Below are 9,318 nucleotides of genomic sequence, written 5' to 3' on the forward strand. Positions count from 1 at the left end.
CTCTTAGTGTTTTATCCCCAGATGATGTCCGCCTCCTTCCCTCATCCAATATCTGTCACCAAATGATAATTAAAAAGTAAGAAATTGTTACTGTTTTGCAGCTTTCTGAAAGAATTAACTCACATGATATTTGACAGAAGCCTGTAAAGGCAAGGGATGAAAAGGTTAATGCACACAGTGCTTTTCCACGTACTCACACAGTTTACTGCATCAGCAACAGTGGAACTGACACTTTCCATATGTCATGTAAACGTTGAAACCTTAGAGTTTTTCCCACCTCTTCACATCTTGTTTCAGAGGACTTTTGCATTCAGTCCTTGACCTGAATGATCTCTAGGAGAGCAACAACTAGTCCTGTACAGGGGAAAAAATAGAGCTGTAATGGAGTAAATCAGAACGCTGAAATGGAGACATTTACAGCTGCAATGAGCAGATTCTGATGTACATTTCTTTAATTGGAGAAGTGGTGAAGATTGAATTAATGGTGATGATCCTTCATCTTATTTCTTCTTTTATGAAACTTGTTTTCACTTGTATTTAATGTCTCATTTGTCAGAGTTTATCCTGCATGAACTGTAGACCTACCAGAATGACCAACCTTGCCTGGCTTCCCCTCTTTTTTCCTGCTCCAGCTGGTAAATGAGCCTACCAGGAATGGGGCCCTGCTAGACCTGCTGTTCACAAACAGAGAGGGGCTGGTGGGAGATGTGATGGTTGGAGACCATCTGGGGCACAGTAACCATGAAATAATAGAGTTTTCAATACTCAGAGATGCAAAGAGGGCCCTCAATAAAACTTCTACCCTGGACTTCCAGAGGGCAGATTTTGGCCTACTCATCAGACTGGTTCAGTGGGTACCTTGGGAAACAATCCTGGAAAACAAAGGGGTCCAGGAGGGATGGACATGATTCAAGAAGGAAGTCTTGAACACACAGGAGCAGGCTGTCCCAGTGTGCTGAAAGGCGAGCCAGCAGGGAAGACAACTGACCTGACTGAACAGGGAGATTTTGAGGGAGATTAGGGGGGAAAAGAGAGCTTACCGACTGTGGAAAAAAGGACTAGCTACTCGTGAAGAGTTTAGGAATGTAATTAGGTTATATAGAAAGAAAAGTAGAGAGACAAAGGCACAATTTGAACTCAATCTTGCCACTTCTGTTAAGGATAACAAGAAGTGCTTTTACAGATATATCAATAGCAAAAGGAGGGGCAAGGAAAACCTCCATTCTTCATTGGACATGGGGGGGAACATAGTCACCAAAGATGAGGAAAAGGCTGAGGTATTTAACACCTTCTTTGCCTCAATTTTCAACAGTAAGACAGGTTGTCCTCAGGGCAACTGGCCTCTGGAGCTGATAGACAGAGACAGGAAGCCGAATAACCCCCCTTTAATCCAGGAGGGAACAGTTAGTGACCTACTGAGCCACTTGGATCCTCACAAGTCTACGGGACCAGATGGGATCCACTCAAGGGTAATGAGGGAACTGGCAGAAGAGCTCATCAAGCCACTCTCTATCATTTTCCAGCAGTCCTGGCTCACTGGGGAGGTCCCAGATGATTGGAAGTTGGCGAATGTCATGCCGATCCACAAAAAGGACCAGAAGGAGGACTCGGGAAACTACAGACCTGTCAGCCTGACCTCAGTGCCTGGCAAGGTTATGGAGCAGATCATCCTAAGTGAGATCACACAGCACGTACAGGATGGACAAGGGATCAGACCCAGCCAGCACAGACTTAGGAAGGGTTTTGGGAGAATAGAGATTGTGTGTGAACAATTCCCCTTGCATTTCTGTAAGCCTTGCCTTGGCATGGCTGGGTGCAGACAGTAAAAGAACTAATAGCTAATATGGCTTCAGCCTTTGAAGTTAGGACAAAGAAGGCTCCCTGCCAAGGTTAAGGTGAAGTTTCAAGAGGGTGAACGTATGCCCTCTGCTCATATGGACACCTGTTGTGGTCCAATTAGCAGTGGACAACAAAGTATGTTTCTCTTATGTATCCAATGCTGCGTGAAGAAGAATCACGCATCCGAGTGTAGCAGCAGTATATAATGAGTGTTCTTGTTGTAATAAACCGGCATTTTGCCGACCAAATTGGCCTGTGAGTAATCTGTTCGGTGCCCCTCCACTGACAGAAGGGCAGGACCCATCTGACCAACCTGATCTCCTTTTATGATCAGGTGACTCACCTGGTGGATGGCAGGAAGGCGGTGGATGTGGTCTATCAGGACTTCAGCAAAGCCTTTGACACCAACACCCATTGCATTCTCTGGAAAAGCTGACAGCCCACGGCTTGGACAGGGGCACTCTGTGCTGGGTTAGGAACTGGCTGGAGGGCTGGGCCCAGAGAGTGGTGGTGAACGGTGTTGCATCCAGTTGGCAGCTGGTCATTAGTGGTGTCCCCCAGGGATCAGTGTCGGGCCCACTTCTCTTTAATATCTTTATTGATGATCTGGATGAGGGGATCAAGTGTACCATTAGCAAAATTACAGATGACACCAAATTGGGGGGGAGTGTTGATCAGCTGGAAGGCAGGAGAACTCTGCAGAGGGACCTGGACAGACTGGAGAGTTGGGCTGATTCCAACAGGATGAGCTTCAACAAGGCCAAGTGCCAGGTCCTACACTTTGGCCACAACAACCCCATGCAGAGCTACAGGCTGGGGACAGAGTGGCTGGAGAGCAGCCAGGCAGAAAGGGACCTGGGAGTTTGGATTGACAGGAAGCTGAACATGAGTCAGCAGCGTGCCCAGGTGGCCAAGAAGGCCAATGGCATCCTGGCCTGGATCAGGAACAGTGTGGCCAGCAGGAGCAGGGAAGTGATTCTTCCTCTGTACTCAGTGCTGGAGAGGCCACACCTGGAGTACTGTGACCAATTCTGGGCCCCTCAGTTCAGGAAGGATATTGAGGTGCTGGAGCAGGTCCAGAGAAGAGCAACAAGGCTGGTGAAGGGACTTGAGCACAAGTCCTGTGAGGAGAGGCTGAGGGAGCTGGGGTTGTTCAGCCTGGAGAAGAGGAGGCTCAAGGAAGACCTCATCACTCTTTACTCTCAACCCCTGAAAGGAGGTTGTAACCAGGTGGGGGTTGGTCTCTTCTCCCAGGCAACCAGCAGTAAGACAAGAGGGCAGAGTCTTAAGCTCTGCCAGGGGAGGTTCAGGTTAGATATTAGGAAGAATTTTTTTACAGAGAGAGTAATCAGGCATTGGAATGGGCTGCCCAGGGAGGTGGCAGATTCACCATCCCTGTAGGTTTTTAAGAAGAGACTGGATGTGGCACTTAGTGCCATGGTCTAGTAACCACGGTGGTGTTGGATCAAGGGTTGGACTTGATGATCTTGGAGGTCTTTTCCAACCTGGTTCATTCTATGATTCTGTGATTCTTTCTACAATAGGAGAATCTGGAAATATTCTATTTCATTGGTGGCATGTGGTGGTTTGAGACTTGAAATTGATTTCCAGATTCCCCACAGATTTGTTCAAGAGTGAGAGAAGACACAACTCAGTATGGGGGAAGGGAATTATATTAAAATTACTAACATAATAAATATTATAATACATATATACATATATATATATATAATATGTATATATATGTATATATATGTCAGTAAAACTATAACTAAAGACACTTAAACTAAAGAATAAATAAACACACAGCATTAACACAATTTCTACCAGCCCTGGACCCTCCCACATCAGTTCAGGAGAGTTTTCAGGGTGATAATTAAAGTCTCTCTCTCTCACAATTGGGGTTTTGGGGGTCGGGCTGCACGCCCACCAACTGCTCGACCTCCATTGAGCAGCTCCTCCTGGGCTTCGAGGAAACTCTTGTCTCACCAGGTCTCTTCACCACAACCAAGTGTGGTGGGGGGAAACAGTTTTCCCCCTGAAGTTATAAAATGGTAAATCCCCAGGGGGTGGTGACCCTTGGAGTTTGAGCCAATGAGCGCTTCTGCAAAATATAAACATATCAGAAGCAGACCAGAAGAGAAGGTAGTTGTAGTTGTTGTTGAAGAGGTGGCCATGTTGTAGAGCCACGAGGAGAAGGGGCAGGAGCCCCTTGGGGGCTCTGAGCCCCCCCAGCCCTAGCTGGGGGGCTACAGGGACTTGGAACAGTGTTAAGCTGGACTATGTGTCTGTAGCTGAGCCAGGGGATGTTTCTCCACTGTGAGCCGCAGCAAGAGATACTGAAAAGCAGCGGCAGAACAGCAGTGGATGGAGAAAGTGGCAGAGAACGAGAAGAGATAAGACCAAGCAGCAACGACAGGCATGCAGCAACACAGAGAGAACTCCTGGAAGGAGAGAGAGAAAGAGAAATAGAGCCAGCAGCAGAGAGAGCAGAACTAAGCTCTACAGACAGAGATAGAGTTTTGGGGTAAGAACTGAACCAAAAGACCCCAAACTCCTCTGAGACCTCCTAGATAGAGAAGGATGACGGACTTTTAGTCTTGGAATGCTACAGCACTGCAGAAGGGAGATGAAAAACTCAGAGAAGGAATGTGGAGGGGGTGACCTTGGCCCCCCACTGCTTGAGACAGAGCACGGGAGCTCTGCAAAGAGGGCTTGAATCCCCTGAAGATACAGACCGTCATGAAGGCTTCTGTACTTCGTTGATATGACCATGGTGACGTGACCTTTGTCTGGGTGAACACAGCCCACAGAAGAGAAGACCCTCGCTTGGAGATGATGGACCAAGGGGCTTGGATACCCCCCCTCGTGTGTACTGGCAAAGATCCAGCTACAGTGGCTGCATGGAAGAGAGAGAGAACCTGCTGCCCTAGAGACATTGCTGCTCTGAGAGTGGAAAGGATCTTTTCCTTCTTCCCTCCTGGACTTTTATTTGGAGGGGAGAAGAGATTTGATCCATTGTAAATACTTTTTATGTCATGGTAGAGATAGTTAAGATTGTATATAATGTATTGTAGTATTTATTTTCTACAGTCATTGTAATATATAATCCCTTTCCCCCATTTTGAGTCTTGTGTGGTGTCTGGAAAACCCATCTTACACTGGGTTGAGATGTGGGAGGGAGTTTGGACTAGGGAATTGGATTTTGGGGCTCTCAAACCATGACACAAAGGAATTAAAGCTTTCGAGACTTTTTTTACTGTCCTGTGCAATTCCTCCCAAGGGGTAAGGTTCAAAGACTCCTCCACACTGGATCCATTCTTCCCCCCCAGGTTGCAGGATATTTCTAGATTTTGCTCAATCTTTTATATACTCCGAAATTTTATTAGAGTCTCTTCCCAGTAAAACCAGTTTAGCTCTATGCCATATTCTAGGCCCACTCTGCTCTGTGCTGTGCGTTGCTGTTGCCACTTCCTTGCAGGGATGGCCCCGGGCCACCGCCAACACACCGGCATCACAGCTGCCTCTCTAGCCCATCCCAGGCTACTCTGTGCCTGCTGCAGGGCCAGCCAGCTCCTCACCACTCCTCCCCCTGCAGTGGGGGAAGGCGGTAAGGCCGGCTGGAAAGCTCCTGGGGAGTTTCTCTCTTGCTCCAGTGCAGTGCCTGCCTGCCATGGATCCAGCTCCAGCCCCGGCTGGCTGCTCAAGGCTGTGCCACCACCCCCACTGGCAGTGTGTGTGGGGAAAACGGCAAAAAACTCCCCAGATTCGGTGGGGGGACTCCCCTTTGCACTTACATGGCTGCCTGATTTTCCAACTACGCCAACAGGTTCCCTTCCGGCTTGTGTAATATGCTAATTTCGAAAAGGTGAATTACAACTTCTGATTGGCTCTGTATCAGAAGAACCACTTTGAAATTAACCATTTCCAGCCCCAGGAGCTGGGCAGTTCAAACCACCACGTGCCATTGTATAGATCTGGCATTAGTTTATTACGTCAAAATTGTTACTGTACAATTTAAGAGAACTTTCATTATATGTAACACATATAATTCTCCCCATGCTTCTCAAACACAGCAAATGTATAAACCCCACAGGTACATATCTCTTAGTAAAACTGATATTTTAATTATTGTTATCAAATATTAGATTTTTATAATTTTATTTCTATGTAGAAGAAATTTGTGCATATTTGACTACTATTTGTCCTAAGTATTTTTGTGGCTCAAGTGGCCACAAACTAAGCATCTTGCAATTTTGAGAGCTCCAAAATCCAATTCCCTAGTCCAAGCCCCCCTCCCACATCTCAACCCAGTGTAAGATGGGTTTTCCAGACACCACACAAGACTCAAAATGGGGGAAAGGGATTATATATTACAATGACTGTAGAAAATAAATACTACAATACATTATATACAATCTTAACTATCTCTACCATGACATAAAAAGTATTTACAATGGATCAAATCTCTTCTCCCTTCCAAATAAAAGTCCAGGAGGGAAGAAGGAAAAAATCCTTTCCACTCTCAGAGCAGCAATGTCTCTAGGGCAGCAGGTTCTCTCTCTCTTCCATGCAGCCACTGTAGCTGGATCTCTGCCAGTACACACGAGGGGGGGTATCCAAGCCCTTGTGGCCCTTCGTCTCCTAGCGAGGGTCTTCTCTTCCGTTCACCCGGACAAAGGTCACTTCACTACGGTCATATCAACAAAGCTCAGGGGTCTTCGTGATGGTCTGTATCTTCAGGGGATTCAAGCCCCCTTTGCAGAGCTCCCGTGCTCTGACTCAAAGCAGCAGGGGGGCAAAGGCCCTCCTCTGCATTCCTTTGGCCATCTTGGTCCAGCTTCTAGGACGCCTGAGCTTCTCAGCTCCTCTCTACAGTGGTGCTGCACTTCACCCCTCCCTGTAGGAGGGGTCTCCAAGGATTTTGGGGGTTCTTAGTTCAGTTCTTACCCCAAAACTCTGTCTCTGCAGAGCTTAGTTCTCTCTCTGTTGCTGGCTCTCGTCTCTCAGACAACTCTGTGTCTTCCTGCTTGGCTGCATGTTTGTTTCTGCTGCTTCTCCCTTATCTCTTGGCTCTCCGCCACTTTCTCCGGCCAGTGTTGGTTTTGTCACTGCTGCTGCTGCTGCTGACGGTGGAGAAACATCCCCCAGTTTTCTAAATACAGGTACTTAGCCCAGTCTTAAACTGTTCCAAGTCCCTGTAGCCCCCCAGCCGGTGCTGGAGGTGCTCAGAGCCTCCCAAGGGGCTCCTGCCCCTTCTCCTCATGGCTCTACAACACAGCTACTTCTTCAACAACAACTACGACTACCTTCTCTTCCGATCTGCTTGTGATATGTTTATATTTTGCAGAAGCAATAGAAAAGAGATCTGGAAAGCTCTGTATCTGAAACTTGTTTTTCTGAACTGCTTGAATAACATTCTTTATACACTAAGTGACAAATTGCAGAGTATGAATCATTTTGCTTCTGACCTATAAAACCCTAAACTTAAAGGGGGGGGCAGTTATCTCACCTTTTTTCTTGTCTTTAAGAAGTACAGCCTTTCTGGCAGGGACTATAATAGATTCTTCTTGTGCTGTTCTCATTTTATGTCCACAAAAGAATGAGGCTTTTACTCTAGTATAATTACAAAACTGATAAAGTCGAATAGTTTTAATCAAATGATAATCCCAGCACTTTTGGTATCTTGTAGGTGATCTACTAGTTCAGTCTCTGCATGTCACTTTTGTGAAGAATCACTTCCTGGTTAACATTCTGTAAGTTAGTGTTTTGGTAGATTTTAATTTTGAAATCTGTATTTTTGGCAACCTAGGTACCTTTGTAATCTATCTTCATTCATAGTGGCTATTCAGTAAACATTCTTTTAGTTGTCTGCTGCTAATACTGCTGTATTGGAGTGCTTTCTATTTAACATGAATATGAAAGTCTCCAAAGTGCTATGCATATCTATCTTTCTCCATTTAAAATATTATTAGATGTTTGAGATGGATCCCTTCTATGCATTGAAACACTGAAGTGAAAACCATGATGCAATTGATATTTTATGTTCAGAGTTTTATTCTTCTAAGTATGATAAGCTTAACAGAATTTTTTTAGTCCATGTATCACTGAGATGCTTATCTATGTTTGCATGAGAGAGAGGCTTCCTAGATCATCATACAGTTTGCAGGAAATATGGATTCTAAAAGTCACAATAAGCAGTCTGTAATTCTTTAAAATATGCTATTCCAACATTTATAGTCTTTGTATGTTGAACATTTTGAGATGTGTTTAGTGTAGACGTGAGTTTATTCATATGTATATGTTTAAAAAATTGCCTATAATTAAAGTACATGAGCTACTCTCTTAAAACCATAAATATTTACTACTAAGAATTTGTCAGTGAGAATCTGTTTGAATATGATGGACTTAGGTACTCCTTTGTACTTTGAAAACTATGGCACATATTCTACTAAGAAAAACCAGAGGAGGATGGGAGACGTTATGCACTCCCTAATTTTAAAATTAATGCTTGAATAAAACAGTTGTTTTATAGTGTTAAATATTCTTTACTATTATTTCCAGTCAAGCACCTTTCCTTTCTTTGCCTCACAGTTACAGTCATCTGTAACTCTCAAAGTGCTAGTCCATCATTAAACATCTCTGGCTAAGGAAGGGGAGGGAACTCCTACATAGACTTAGAATCACAGAATCATTTAGGTTGGTAAAGGCCTCTAAGATCATCGAATCCAACTGTTAACCTTACATTGCCAAGTCTCACTAGGCAATGTCCCTAGACTGCGTCTGGTCACATCTACACATCTACATAGTGACTCTGCCACTTCCCTGAGCAGCCTGCTACGGTGCATGATAACATTTTCCATGAAGAAATGTTTCCTAATGTTCAACCTAAGCCTCCACTGGCATAATTTGAGCTTATGTCCTCTCGTCCTATTGCTAATTGCATGGGAGAAGAGACTACCCATCCCTCTCCTGTCTACAACCTCCTTTCAAGTAGTTGTAGAGTGATACAGTCTCTCCAGAGCATCCTTTTCTCTAGGCTAAGTACCCACAGCTCCCTCAGTCGCTCCTTACCAGACTTGTGCTTCAGACCCTTCACCAGCTCCATTGCCCTTCACTGACAAGATCCAGCCCCTCAATGTCTTTCTCACAGTGAGGGGCCCATTACTGGACACAGCACTTGAGGTGTGGCCTCACCACTGCCCAGTACGGGAGGACAGTCACTGCCCTGGTCCTGCTGACCATGCTATGGCTGATACAGGCCAGGTTACCATTGGCCTTCTTGTCCACCTGAACACACTGCTGGCTCATATTAAGCTGTTGTCAACCAGCACCCACAAGTCCTTTTCCACTGGGCAACTTTCCAGCCACTCTGTCCTTGGCCTGTAGAACTGCCTGGGGTTGTTGTGATCCAAAGGCAGGACCCAGCACTTAGCCTTTTAGAACCTCATTCCATTGGCCTCAGCCCATTGATCCAGC

At 45.5% G+C, this 9,318-nt stretch overlaps 1 long non-coding RNA gene across 1 annotated transcript; it reads right to left on the reverse strand.

The window, feature by feature from the left end:
* Window positions 1–3,650: 3,650 nt before the first annotated feature.
* Window positions 3,651–5,216, reverse strand: LOC113943527. Its single transcript, XR_003526361.1, has 3 exons — window positions 5,060–5,216; window positions 4,626–4,631; window positions 3,651–3,833 (listed from the first exon to the last, which is right to left on the reverse strand). It is a non-coding gene; the product is annotated as an uncharacterized LOC113943527 (long non-coding RNA).
* Window positions 5,217–9,318: the final 4,102 nt, after the last annotated feature.

This window comes from Corapipo altera, unplaced genomic scaffold, assembly GCF_003945725.1.
Source record: "Corapipo altera isolate COAL_440 unplaced genomic scaffold, ASM394572v1 61411, whole genome shotgun sequence".
NCBI lineage: Eukaryota > Metazoa > Chordata > Aves > Passeriformes > Pipridae > Corapipo > Corapipo altera.